We start from the raw sequence: 14,603 nt of genomic DNA, 5'->3' as shown, positions 1-14,603 counted from the left end.
AAATCTCACCCACACATACATCTTGCAGTGATTATGAGGATCACTATGGTAAGACACCTCACATAATTCTTTTTGGCTAAATAGTCTGAAACCAGCATGTTAGATGCAGTGAGTTTGTCAGGCCTGATAGGGCTTGCTGTTACAGAACAGTGAACCATTTGCCATTTGGCATTGAGGGATTCTTAGGGCCACACAGGGTCTCTCATTTCTCAGCAGTGTTTGACCAACTGTGATGTGGGGCTCCCTCGGTCTCTCCTGCGGAAGCTGCTCCACTGTGGATAACAAATGAAAGAGTGACTGGAGCAGGGACCCTGGGTCTCCCACTTCCAGTTGGGTGTTCTAAGCCCCGCACCAGTCATTCTCCCGATCCCTCTGGCCCACTGACTGTTCTACTGTGATTAAATATGTAGCAGCTCACTCCTGAGAGGTGGCAAGCGCTTATTCAAACCCTTTCTCCTCCTCTGACAGAGAGGGGGAATTGAACCTGGTCTCCCCTAGATGATGTGCGTGCTCTAACCATTAGGATTCAAGTTAGAAGGTGGGCAGAGGCAGTACCTCTTCTGCCTGCTTGATTTTGAATGGGACCCAATCCAGTAGGGTTGCTCAGAGGCTGCCTACCAGATCAGGCCCCACATATGATTTAGGTGCCCCAAACACCTGTGTTGCCCCAGTTCATTAATTGCTCTGGGGCTTAGGTGGCAGATACACGTCCAGATGCCTAGAGGCAGGCAGCAGTCTCTCCTGAGGCACCCAGAGGACTTTTATCCTGAAAACATAGGCACCAGGTTCATCAGTTTTGTGGCTCATGGTGGAATCAAAACTGGGATTTAGGTGCCTAAACTCGAGGTTTAGGTATCTAAGTCTAAGGTTTAGGTGCCTAAGTACCTTTGTGGATCTGGGCCTCCTACATTCTGTCTCCCTCCCTTTACTTGCCTCCGTATCATATGCATTTAATTGTTTCCTAAGCTATAAAATAGCTAAATAATCACCAAATGCTAACAATGGCAATAAATTTGTAGCTATGATAACATGTAATACTCTTCACTCCTCTTAGCTGAAGCTTGTAAATTTCTCCATATCTTAGGACTGTATCACCTGGTGTCTCCCAGTCCCCCTTCCATCCCATCATCTGGTTATCCCAACACACTCCACATTATTTCCCGCTCCTTTAGGTCTCCCTTCCATATCAAGCTTCCCCAACAGACTCCACTGGTCTCATGAATTCCTCTCCATAATTTGAGTCTAAGAACAAAACATATCTGGACACTGAAAGCCTTTTAGAGAGCTCAGCTATCACAAGGGCTTGGGGCCTGCTCCTGCAAATCCTTATTATGTCATGCTAATAGTTCTTACACAAGTCGTACCACTGAAGTCAAGGGAACTATTCATACGCGAACAGCTTGTAGGATTCGTTTGCATTAGTATTAACTATTTGAAATCCAATTTCTCCCCTATTTTGACTTATTGTTTTCAATAAGGCCCTTCAGGCCTTCCAAGCCAGGACTTCACTGGCAAAAGCACTGTGTGTGGGAATTCACCAGTTAATGTTTGTAGAGCTTTTGAAAATACAAACTGCGTTGTAGTTTCTAAATATTGATACAGTATTTCTTCCGGAATCCATTCCTCTTTCTTTGGGGGGGTGGGTGTGAGGAAAGATAGTACAATTCTTTACTCATGAAAGTAGCCTTCTTTTGCAGGAACAGTCCCACTGCCATCAGTGAATGAGGGTTGCAGTACTGGACTCGTGCCAAGCACCTTTTCTATTTTAGATCCCATGTACATTTATCAGAGGAAACATCTCTTTCTCTCTCTCTCTCTCTCTCTATAGAGAGAGTATAGGAGTAACACTTCTGATACTAGAGCATTTCTAACTGCCCTGTCCTTGCCCTCCCATGTATTGCAGATGAGGTCATAAAAGGTCAGTTTGGAGCTGATTGTAAATATCTGAAGAGGAAAGTGTTTCTGTAAATCTTGTATACCAGCTTGGAAGTTTTCTGTATTCCAGTCTCACCAGGAAACTCATGTGATCCCGAGTTCCCTGTGAAAACCAAAATCTTCCCCAATTGCTGCTGGCTTCTACGACTGATGGTAATGACTGCCACTTAAATGTGAAGCAAAGGTTTCATATATCAACTCAGTAAATAAACTCAACCTCAAAACCTGCTGTACCCTTAAGGAGAAAAGGGGGAGGGGGGAAGAGCTTGCTTTCTTATCATTTGTCTCCCTGATGTAATCTATTATGTCTGGGGATTGCTGCCATGTGCAGACATCTGGAATTCATCACGTATCTTCTGCTGCAGAAGAGAAGCTTTCTGGATACTAAACTAACATGGGGGCACCCTGCAGATTTTAAAAGGGAACAAATAGCATGTTTTTACACGTACTGTAGGAGTTTAGCAAGTTTTCATTCCTGGATGAAATGAGTGTCCTCAGGGCTTCCAGAAGCTTGATGAATATAAACCCCATGTGTTTGCAGGGAAAAAGAGGTTAGAGGGAACAATTTTCACTTGCAGAGGGGAAGAATGCTGAGAGCTCCAAATTTTTCATTGCTTTTGCAAGCTGGGACTAGTTCCAGGCTACAACGTTCAGAATGACAAAACGTTCCAGATCAAGGTTAACCAAAGACAGAGAGGACCGTCATTCCTTCAAAGTAAAGCATGGCTGGCGATTTTTATTTCTCTTTTTTATAAATGTTATCCCCACAGTCCGACTAATAATCAGCCTGACATTTTGAACTAACAAACTGAAGAGCTCCACTTCATCTTGGGTTTACCCTGCTGCTCAGTTGGTACCTGTAGCTATCAGTCTGATCTCAGAAGGCATGCTTCTCATCTTCAACTTCCCAGGAAACAAATATTTCATTTTTAGGAAGACAAACGTGCATTAAAATATATGCAAAGATATATTTATGTCTAGTATGTTTGGGGCTTATTTTGTCAATTTTAACATTGCAAGCTCTTAAATAAATAAAGTTCTATCTCCAAGTTACAGCTGTTCATCAGAGATCAATTACCAAAAAGAATCTGGTTTTATTGTTGCTTTGACCCACGTGGGGTATCTGAACGGTTAACCTGTCCCTGCTAAATCAGGACATTCCTTATGTCTAAAATTCAGCAATGGTCTAAGCAGTTTTACCTGATACCCTTTTATTACAATTTCTGGTTCAATGAAAGTACATTTCACTACAGGAGAACACTTTAAAAACAGAGGAGGAATACTTTTGAAACTATTTATCATTCTACAAGGCTTTAGTTTTCTGTTGGCTCTTACTTCTACCACAGAAAGTAGAGCCTCTCTCCTTTTTATAAAGGCATTTTTGAACAATTTGTGATTTGGTGCAGCTGCTATCTGCTGCATATCACTTGATGTACGAGAACATTTTTTTCCTATATACCAGGTTATTGGTAATAGTAAAACAATTGCAGAAGAAAGAGATGGCAAATAAGCTACATTATGTCTGAGGGTTCTCAGGTTTCTTCATTAAAAATGAATAATAAATCTGAGTCCCTCAGAGCCTAGTTTAAAGGGACACTCAAGCAGTTGAAAGACACTAGTTATTTAAAAAAAAAAAAAGAGAAGGAAAGTGAATGCTGTGTGTGTTGGGGGAAGGATCTTACAAAACATAGTGGATGTAACTCACTCTGGTGCACAGCCCTCAAGGCTCACTTCCCCAGTTAAGTTCTGCCTTACAGCTGTGTGAGGAGAGCGGCCAATAGGACAACTTTGGGACAAATCTGTGAATATAGGCTGGTGTGGAACACATGGGAAAGAGAATAGAACCCAGTTACACCGGTGGCCCCACCAACAGGTGACAAGAAAGAGGTAATGCCTGTGGGACATGGGTTGAAGGTGGGCTACAGCACAGGACACCAGTTTCAAGTGATGTATGCCTTCCCCCAGACTTCACTTGGAAAAAGCCCAATTACTTTGCCTTTGTGAGAGTGAAGTGAATTTAATTTAGTACAAACATTATTATTAGCATTATGTTAGCACCCAAAGACTGAGGTCAGGACTGGGGCTTGACTGGGCTAGATGTTATACAAGCATAAGCACGCACACACACACACGCGCGCACACACAGTTTCTCCCCGGAGACTACAGTGTAACAACAAGTAACATATGGAGGGGTGGGAGAGGGATATATTCAAAATGTGTTCCATTTGTATTTTAGGCTGCAGAAGTGGAGCTGTCTATAGTTTTCAATTGCTTATAACTTTGCAAACAAACTATTTGGGCTGAAATTTTCCATGCCAGTTGTCTGCTTGAGGATGAAAAATTTTTTGGCCAAGTTTCAGCTGAAATGGTTCAGCTCTTTCTTAAAATATTAGGGAGAAATACACGGTGTTGCCAATTTAAAAAAAAAAAATCTTTCAACTGTTTTGATGAGAAGCTCCAGCACTTCCATAAGTTGGAGTAGGGACTTGAAATTTGGCGGGGAGGGGGAATCAGGGAACGGGGAGTAGGGAGGGTGTCCTCAGGGTTTTTTGCCATTCCTGTGAAAATCTAGTCAAGGTAAGAGCACCTGAAAATCTGCACATGCTCAGTAGGGGCTTGTTAGAATTTGGCATTTAAATTCTTAGAAGATTCTGTCTTACATTAAGCATGCTCCAGCCTGAGGTTGCAGGGGCTGAACAGGACTTTCTTGTAATTGCTGCTCCGGTACTGGGCACAGAAAAGGTCAGGGGAGACTGTCTCTTCCAAATGCTCTGAAGCCCAGGCACTGTGAAGGAGGAAGCAGCTCCCTGAATGGAATGCAGAAGGGTGAGGAACAGGGGCAGGGGAAGTGATGCAGGACAGAGGCTTGGGAGGGAAAGTAGTTAGGAACCTGGAGTTAAGAACAGAAGGGGTCAGAAGGCAGAGAGGAGTAAGAGTAAGAACAAGAGGGAGGGGAGAGATAGGCAGGGCCTGGGGGTAGGGGAATTTAAGAGCAGGGAACAGCGGGGAGGGAGCTGGAGACAGAAGCAGGAGCAGAGGAAGGGGACAGGATGCAGGAGCTAGGCAGGGTGGGGACAAGCAGGAGCTGGGGAGGGTGTATCAGAGCAGAAGGAGACATGAAACTGCTAGGGGATGGGGCAGAACCTTATTTTTAGCCTTTGGACAAACCAGATTCGTAACCACTAGAGAATACTCCCCCCACCACCCCACTCCCAGAAGCTGGCATTAAACCCACTAGTCCTGAGTCTCAACATACTTTTGCTTTCTGGCAAGCAGCTTTGAAACCCACTGGCAAAGATTGTTTCTCCATCCCTGGCTGGTGCCTGATCCACATAGCAGCAGAAGAGAGTTATCTTCTAACAGTAACTTCACTAACTCAAGTGGAACAGGACTTGCTATGTAGCTGAAGATCCCAACCATGCTGATGACCCATATCAAGAGTCTATATGGTTCCACATGTTGGAAATATTCTTTTTTCAATTTAATTAAATATCCTTTTTTTCAGCCAGGGCCAGCACATTTTTTAATTAGGAGATTACATTGAAAAAGCTAGATTAAAAGAACATCATTAAGGATGCAAAGTCAAGCTCTCAAAATGTTAGGGAATGACCGGATTAAAATTGCCCATGCAACCTTAAGTCAGTGACATGATTACAAATCTTTTTTTCCACAGGACCCCTGTCTCGTTCAAGATGGATTTGCTCAGGAGATGCATCAGGGCTGTGTGGTAAAGGAGGCTGTTGTCTGTAGTGCTTCTGCCTTATTTGTTGCAGAAGCTGGAAGGTGTGCAGTGAATGAGGCAGAGGATTGCTGGAAGGGAAAGGAGGATCTCCTGGTTAAGGTAACTGAATGCCATTCTGGAGAAGTGGATTCTATCCCTGCCTCTGCCACAGAGTTCATGTATGATACTGGGCGTGTCACTTAAAAACTAACCTTTTTACAGGTGGTCACTAACTGTGTGATCCTCATTTTCTGGATACCTGATTTGAGATCCTCTGGTCTGATTTGCAGAAGTGCTGAGCACACATAATGGCAACTGAAGCCAAAAGAAGCTATTCTTTAAACATATGAAGTGCTATATATTACTAAGTACTTTGAAAAATTGGGACCTGGGTATTTCAAATTAGGCAGCCAAAATTAGTGGATACTTTTGTCCCTACTCTCTTTGTGCCTCCATTCTCCATCTGTAAAATGGAAGCCTTACAGGATGTTGTGAAAACAAATTGATGTTTGAGAAGTATTCATACAATATAGTGATGGGCACCATAGAAAAGCTTATGAGGAAATTAATAATTCTATCTTCAGAGCAGAATTTGAGTAGTGTGCAGTAAATAAAGTATCAGAACACAAAATAAACAATAAGCTGAAAACAAAATATTGAACAGCTGCTCATTAAGTGAGCACTGTCTATTGTTTGTGTGGAATGACGTAGGGGTCCTGTGGAAAAAACAGTGTGATCATGTAATTAGAGAGACAAGCTGGGTGAGGTAATATCTTTTATTGGACCAACTTTTCCAAACCTGAAGAGCAGCTCTGTGTAAGCTCAAAAGTTTGTCTCTCTCGCCAACAGTGAAGTCGGCTCAATAAAAGATATTACCTCACGTAGCTTATCTCCCTAATATCCTGGGACAGACAACTACAACTGCATGCCTGTACTGTAATCAAAGACAATCTCATAATGCAAATCCACACAGGGGTTACTTAGGCAACCTTAATTCTGGCTTTTCCAAACTTTTGGGGTCTTGACTTTGCAATTTCAATCATGTTTTTTTAAACAGTGTGTGTGTGTGTATGTGTGTGTGTGTGTGTAAGTAAAATACACGAGAGACATTGTTGCAACCTACAGCCTAGCAATTAATGATCCCAGGTATTCAGGGAGCTGCTTCAGATATAAGATCCTTCTATTCATTGGTAGCCCTGCAGGTTCAGATACACTGGATCATATTTCCCAACAAGCTGGCTAATAGGACCCAGAAGGCACAGAAGGAGCAGGATGCTTAAAAACTAGATTTATGAGTCTCATAGGCTGAGGCGCTGTCTGTGTAGGAGGGAGCCTGAACATAAGTGAGGCTGGGCATCCAGTTCTTTCCAAGAGCAATTCAGCAGGTACCTGGCAGGCACAAAAGGGCACCAGCACACTCATCAAATGTAATCAAGTTTCAGGGATAGCACTCATTTTGTCCCAAGGTTCCCTACCTACCACACTAATTTAATGTCCCCTCACATTTATTTACGAAAATGAAGAAAAAGAATCATGAAACTGAGTTTATAGAGAGTGATTGACACTTAAGGAATGAACCCCACAGCATTTTAAGTTTCTTGCATGACTAATTTGCATGCCCCTTGTTGGATTTTGTCCCACATTTGGGCCTTAGCAGGCTGACTGGCATTGACACCAGGGAGGATGTTAGGGGCCCTGAGAAGTCTTTATGGTGCTGCAACATTGGAGACCCACAGACACAGCAGCTAAAAGTGAAAGTGGTAGCAGGTTATTGAGATGTAGAGACCTCTGCTGTGAAGGGAGACAGAGGCAGAAAAAGGCACAAAAGAAAATTGAGGGAAACCTGACACTGAGGACAAAGCTAGGGAAGGAAGTAATTAGCCTCACCCCACCATTGACAGCTGTACAGAAGTTCCTGATAATGGACCCTGAGCCAAGGTAGGAATCTTAGAGAAACCTGCCTCTAAGAAATGGGGCTGGTGAGAGAAGAACCCCACACAGTGACAGGATATGAAAAGAAGCTCCTGTTGAACAAAAAGGCCTGCACTTGCTGCTTTGCAGTGTTTTCCCCAGGAATTGAAATAAGAGGGGGTAGGGGGTGTTCAAAAATACAGGGGTGGGGTGAGGACCGATTAGGGGTGAGACCATTAGGGCAAAGATAGGCTGTATGGCACCATAGTAAAAACTGAAAAATGTTTCACAAACCATTTTATTAGATTTAAATCATCCACACAAATTTAAGTTGGCTACACAAGCCTATTATGAAGCACTATATCTACATTCTTCTTGGTTTCTTGTAATTTTGCACAACTCCATGAACTTCTCCAATGCAGTGCATTCATTTTTGGTGACTTCTCATGTGTCCAGTACTTCCAGTCCTTCATGATATGCTCATGATCACGCAGAAGGTGAGTTCTTTCAGAACACAAAATTCTATTCAATTAGGAAAAAGAACGCTCAACTGTAGCTGTTGTGACTGGGGCCTGAAAGAGATGAATTCCTACTTCTTTCATCCCATACATAACACATAGCACAAAAACATAGCACAAAAATTGGGTCGAACCACAAGTGATGATAAAGAAGAAGTTGAAGTCAAATCTTCATTTGTTCATCATACGATATTCCACTCTGTGTTCAAATTCTCTATTCCGTTCTGATCACATGGCAGCCCCACTGGTGGTAGTGCCTGACTCCACTCAACTATCGGTGTTTTATAAGACAGGCATCTGTAAAACTTCCATAGAGGTTGACAGAATCCGGAAGTTGGTGTTGTAGAGATGTAAGAATCAAATCTGTGTACATTACTTTTTCAGCTGGCTTAACAAAAACTTTTTGTCCTCTTCATTTAAGGAGTCAATATAAGTGCCCTAATTAGTCAACTTCTGAACTGAAGTCTTTGGATCTTCCAGTACGTTTTCAATGGATATCTCTCTGATTGATCCAAGTGTAGCTTCCATTGCTAGACAGAGATCTACTACTGTTGTAGCAGATGCCCGGATGGCATTGTTTAATGACCCAAGTGGTTTCAACAGTAGACTTACAAGAGAGAATGGTGATTGTCTTCTCTGAACTTAGTAGCAAAAGTAGTCCACCAGCCTCACTACTTAGATCCATCCCATCTCAGTAGAGACTTTCCAAGGCCCATAATAATGGTTGCAGTAATTTTAAGACAATAGCCAAGGATCACTTATGAGAAAGCCAGTGGGTTTTCCCAAGTTGGACTAATTTGAACTTCAGTCCCAGTGTATCTTCTTTTTTTTTCCAAGATGTTCTGTCCTTTTGGACTCTTATTGAAAAAAAGAGTATAATGAAGACATTAAATTTACGGCTTTTTAAATGGCCTCTGAAGATTTTGCAGCTCGTACTAGCGCTAGTTGGAATAGATGGCATCTGCAGTGTGTATAGGAGAAATTAGTTACACTTTTCTCTGAGCAAAGCTTGTACTCCACTATGTCTTCCAGAGAAGTTTGCAGCTTCATCAGATGCACAAGCAGCCATCTATTTGGGGTTCAGTTTACAAGCATTTGACTCTTCTAAGATTCGGGTTGTCAGAGATGCAGTTGATGTGTCTTCTATAACCTGAACATCTAGAAATTCAACTACTGGTCTACCACTGACATCGATAATGTACACAGCGACTTAATACTTGACACCCATTTGTATCAGTTCATTCGTCAGCCATGTATGCACATTTTTCTGAATGTGGTGAGAGAGTTCTTCACTTTTTCACCTGCTGAGACTTTCACTGTTGCACCGCATGGTTCTAACCAGTCAGTTGAGTTTCTTACAGAAAAATAGTGAGCATTTGTTGGTCTTGGAACTAGTGCTCAACTTCAGGATTAACAAATGACAGTGCACTTCATATTGGCCTCCAGTGTAGTGTGTGTTGCTTAAAGAGAAAGTACGATGTGATAGCCATGTTTGTTGAATGAACTGTGTCTCCAGCATTTTTAACAGCCTCATTAAGTACTTCTAAAATTGGTTTTGACAATGACTGGCTAATAAGGCTTTCTGCATGTCCATGAAGTCCAGAGGATTGGTGTTTTGCAGCTGTTTTGCATAGTTTGTCAACATTGGCTTTGCTGATTGGTCTGGCAAACCAAGCTCCTCTACTTTTATTATATAAATCTATGGTATACTCACATCTCGAATACTGTGTGTAGTTCTGGTCACCCCATCTCAAAAAAAGATATATTGGAGTTGGAAAAGGTACAGAGAAGGGCAACTAAAACGATTAGGGGTATAGAACATCTTCCCTTTGCGGAGAGATTAAAAAGACAGAGACTTTTCAGCTTGGAAAGAGAGGACTAAGAGGGGATATGATACAGGTCTATAAAATCTTGACTGGTGTGGAGAAAGTGAATAAGCTCCTTCACATAACACAAGAACTAGGGGTCACCCAGTGAAATTAATAGGCAGCAGGTTTAAAACAAACAAAAGGAAGTATTTCTTCACACAACAACACAGTCAACCTGTGGAACTTTTTGCCAGGGGGTGTTGTGAAGGCCAAAACTATAACAGGGTTCAAAAAAGAACGAGATAAGTTCATGGAGTATATGTCCATCAATGGCTATTAGCCATGATGGGCAGGGATGCAACACTGTACTCTGAGAGCCCCTGCTTGTCAGAAGCTGGGGGTGGACAACAGGGGATGGATCACTTTATAATTGCCCTGTTCTGTTAATTCCCTTTGAAGCACCTGGCACTGGCCACTGTCAGAAGATAGGGTACTGGGCTAGATGGACCATTGGTCTGACCCAGTATGGCTGTTCTTATGTAAAAATAAATGATAATATAATAAAAAAGTTTAGTACAGAAACTCCCCAAGATAACAACCTCTTGAGATAGCAAAAATGTGAGATAATGACCTTGGCAAATAATGCGTTTAAAAAATAATCTTGGCCTACTAGGAAATGTATATTTATATAAGTTTCTGTGTCACAAATCTAGCATTCTGGAGCAAAGTCACTAAAACATAGTCCAACAAACAAATGGTCCTTTAACGTGTCCCTCCCTTCTCCCTCCACCGCACCCCACTCAGTTGTTGTCCTTGGTCAGTGAAGACCCAGAGTTCAGAGGTGCTTTCGCCTGAGTTCACCTCCCACCCTGGGGAGTGCGGGGGAGAAGTCACCTTGCTTGTTCCTCCAGCTGCTTGCCACTCGCTCTGGCCGCTCACTCTGGCTGCTGCTGTTTGTTGTGCCACCGTTCACTCCACCACTCCATTGCTGATGGCCCTGAGCCCTCACCTTCTGCTGTCACCTGCCACTGTGACCTCTGTGGGCCGGCTTCTTGAGGTTCCACTCAGGTCTCAGTGATTTCAGCTCGCAGTGGGGGAACCTCACAGCGAGTGCAGGCCGGGCTGTCTCTTCCACAGAAATGCTGTCCTGCAGCACGTCTAAGCACTTAGACCTGATTATTAGCGATTTCAGCTCTAGTGGTCACGTAACAAAACAAAAGACTCTCTATGGGGCCTAATAAGCTCTATCTTTAAATAGGAGAGAGGGGGCAAGTCAAATAGTGCCTGTGACTCTTAGGTACAGCCCACACCACCAAGCAAAACCCCTGTCCATCCCCCGCCCCCACACTCCTCTCCACTGGGATCTGCCATCCAAACCCCTTGCTTAGCGAGTGCAGTTCAGTTGAGGGTGACCAGTGCTTAATTTATAATGAAAGAGGTACCGGGACTCAAGCAAGTTTTTTACTTTCATAACTGACGTGGCAAACCCAGATGTCCCGGGGCTATGAACTGCCAAGCCCTGGCAAAAATTTAGCATTGAGGGTGACCCCCTCATTCAGGCAGGCTAAGTACAGTTCCGCTGCCCTTTACTCACACAATAAGGATAACAACATTGCATGACCCCTGCATTCAATACTAAAATGATTTGTAAAAACCCAACACCAGCCAAAATTGATCACTTGCACAGCACAGCTCTGTCTGCTGGATACCGAGGCAGAGCAGGTGTGTTCATGTAAATACAGTCTGGTCCTGAAGCCTTTCCTCCCACCCCCGGCTCATCACTAGATGTCAGGGGAGAGCTCATTCAGACCTTGCTTACAAATCATAATTTGAAATTGTAAGGTTGGCCAACATTGCCAAAATGAATGCACCAACATTGCCAGAAAAAACAAGAGCAGTGTGATGACGCTTGTCTTTGTTCACAATTTTCAAACCTATTATACTTTTTCAAGTACAAGTATTTTATCATAGACTATATATGCTTTTAAAGTGTGTATTAATATTTCAATTTCAATTCAAATTTCCAACCAGTGACTAAATTGGCAACACTGCGTAACTACTAGTTGACCACTGGAGGGTATTGGGGAAATTCAGGCAGGGTTTACACCCCCACTGGGTGTGTGTGTAGGGAAATCCCTGTTGGTGAGTGAGGGTAACAGAAACAGCGTCCAGCACATGTTTGCAAGAGATAAGGGGAAGACAAGTGTCTGAGCACAGCACTGTAGCCCCTGAAGAACTGAAATCAACTAACATATCCAGCCCCACAGGTGAAAGCTAGGCTACAGCCCCAGGTCCAACACGTACATTTTAATCATAGTCCCAACAAAGCCCAGACCAGGGAGTTACAGTCATGGTTATTGGGATAGCACCACAGGCAGATGAGATTGAGCATTGTGTATTTCACTGGGAGCCTGCTGAGGGAGCGAAGAGTATACTCACAGGCCTCTGTGCCAAACGAAGAAAATGCCTATTTTTAAATGTGACGTGGTTTCCTGGTTCAGTTTTGTATTGCTGCCTGCCTGATCGTATAGCATAAATCAAAGGAGGTTTTAAAGGGGTTGTTAAAGAACTGAGCAGGAGAGGTAAAACAATGACATAAGCCAGCCTTTCAAATACACAACTTCAAAGGAGTTAAGATAACAAGGATTGGGGCAAAGAAGTTACCTATCTGGCTCCACCCAGGCTACCATGGGGTACTCTTTCCCAAGACTAAGCCTGGGATCAAAGGGAATTCTAACACCTTAAAGACCCTAGGAAAGAGAGGGGGTTTGGGTGAGCTGGGAGAGGCTACCCGCTATGTCAGTGAAAAAGCTGACAGGCTAGGGAGACTCACTTAGCAACAGAGGGAGCATGCTGCAAAGCAGTGCAGGCTGTTTTTACCAACTCAGAAATGGGGAATAAGATAGACCTGCCTGAGAGATGGCTACAGAGATTAAGTTTAGATAAGGCAATGTGTTTGTAGAACTCGTTTGATACCTCAGCCCTATGTGCTTGGCCAAAGAGGATGGTCTTGCAATAAGTCCTGATGGTGGTCAGACTATGGCTTAGGCTAGGCTCCTCTGGAAGTTAGTTCCACCAATGAACACCCTCAATTCAAGAATGCTTTATCTTTGGATCTAATGCACTTCACCCTGGGCTTTGTAAACTGCTATGTCCCCAAGGAGCACACTTGCCTGGATGGATTACAGATGGAAATGTGATCACTGATGTAGCTGTGTCTTGATCAAGACCAAGGCTATGACCGGGAACCGGTAGACAGCGCACAGGAGTGATGTGTTCATGGAGGAACAACTCATTCAGGAGATGGGTGTGTTGCACAAGTTGGAGCCTCTGCATTGCTTCCACACTCTCCTGCAAAAAAAAACCTTTTACACTTCACATAGAGGGCACAGGAGTCATTCTACAACAAATTGCTTGTTACAATCATCACCTCTGAAATCCACCAGGCTATGGTAGATGGGGCTCAACATATCACAGAAGTATAGATAGGATTAAACTGGAGAACAGAATGGGATCTGTCTACAGAAGACTAGATTAATATGTCATACCTGCTTAACATTAGAAAATGGTATTTATCAAGTATTTTTCAGATTTATCAGATTGTGTTTTTATGCAGCATCTTATTTCTTCTAGCCCATCCCTCTGCCAGGACAAGATTGTTGGCTTCAGTCTTTGTTAACTTTTAAAATGAAAAATTATGAATCTGCTTTAATCTTTTGCTTTTGGTGAATATAAACGTTAAAAACTCAAACATGATATTCTCTTTTGTTTCTAAATAAACTTGTGTTGTGTTGCTGTGCACTGTTAAACAATTACCTTGTTTCACTCACCTGGTATCTTCACCCCAATATTGGGCAAAGTGATGCATTTATGTATATAGTAGGGTTGTCAAGCGATTAAAAAAATCAATCACGCTTAATTACGCTGTTAAATAACAATAGAATACCATTTATGTTAAATATTTTTGGATGTTTACTACATTTTCAAATATATTAAATTTCAATTACAACACAGAATACAAAGTGTACAATGCTCACTTTTAATTACAAATATTAGCACCGTAAAAAAAAATGTATTTTTCAATTCACCTCACACAAGTACTCTTTGTCATGAAAGTGGAACTTAGAAATGTAGAATTATGTACAAAAAAAACTCATTTAAAAATAAAACAATGTAAAACTTTAGAACCTACAAGTCCACTCAGTCCCACTTCTTGGTCAGCTAGTCACTCAGACAAACAAGGTTGGTTACAATGTGCAGGAGATAATGCTGCCTGATTTTTGTTTACGTCACCTGAAAGTGAGAACAGGCGTTCGCATGGCACTGTTATAGCTGGCGTTGCAAGATATTTAGGTGCCAGATGCACTTAAGATTCATATGTCATTTCATGCTTCAACCACCATTCCAGAGGACATGCTTCCATGCTGATGATGGGTTCTTCTTGAGAACAATCCAAAGCAGTGTGGACTGACGCATGTTCATTTTCTTCATCTGAGTGAGATGCCACCAGCAGAAGGTTTTTGGTGGTTTGGGTTCTGTAATTTCTGCATCAGAGTGTTGCTCTTTTAAGACTTCTAAAAGCATGCGCCACATCTCGACCCTCTCAGATTTTGGACGGCACTTCAGATTCTTAAACCTTGGGTTGAGTGCTGTAGCTACTTTTAGAAATCTCACATCGGTACCTTCTGTGCATTTTGTCAAATCTGCTGT

Source organism: Chelonia mydas, chromosome 4 (assembly GCF_015237465.2).
Source record: "Chelonia mydas isolate rCheMyd1 chromosome 4, rCheMyd1.pri.v2, whole genome shotgun sequence".
Classification (NCBI taxonomy): Eukaryota; Metazoa; Chordata; order Testudines; family Cheloniidae; genus Chelonia; species Chelonia mydas.
Note: the sequence above shows the minus strand (reverse complement) of the source record.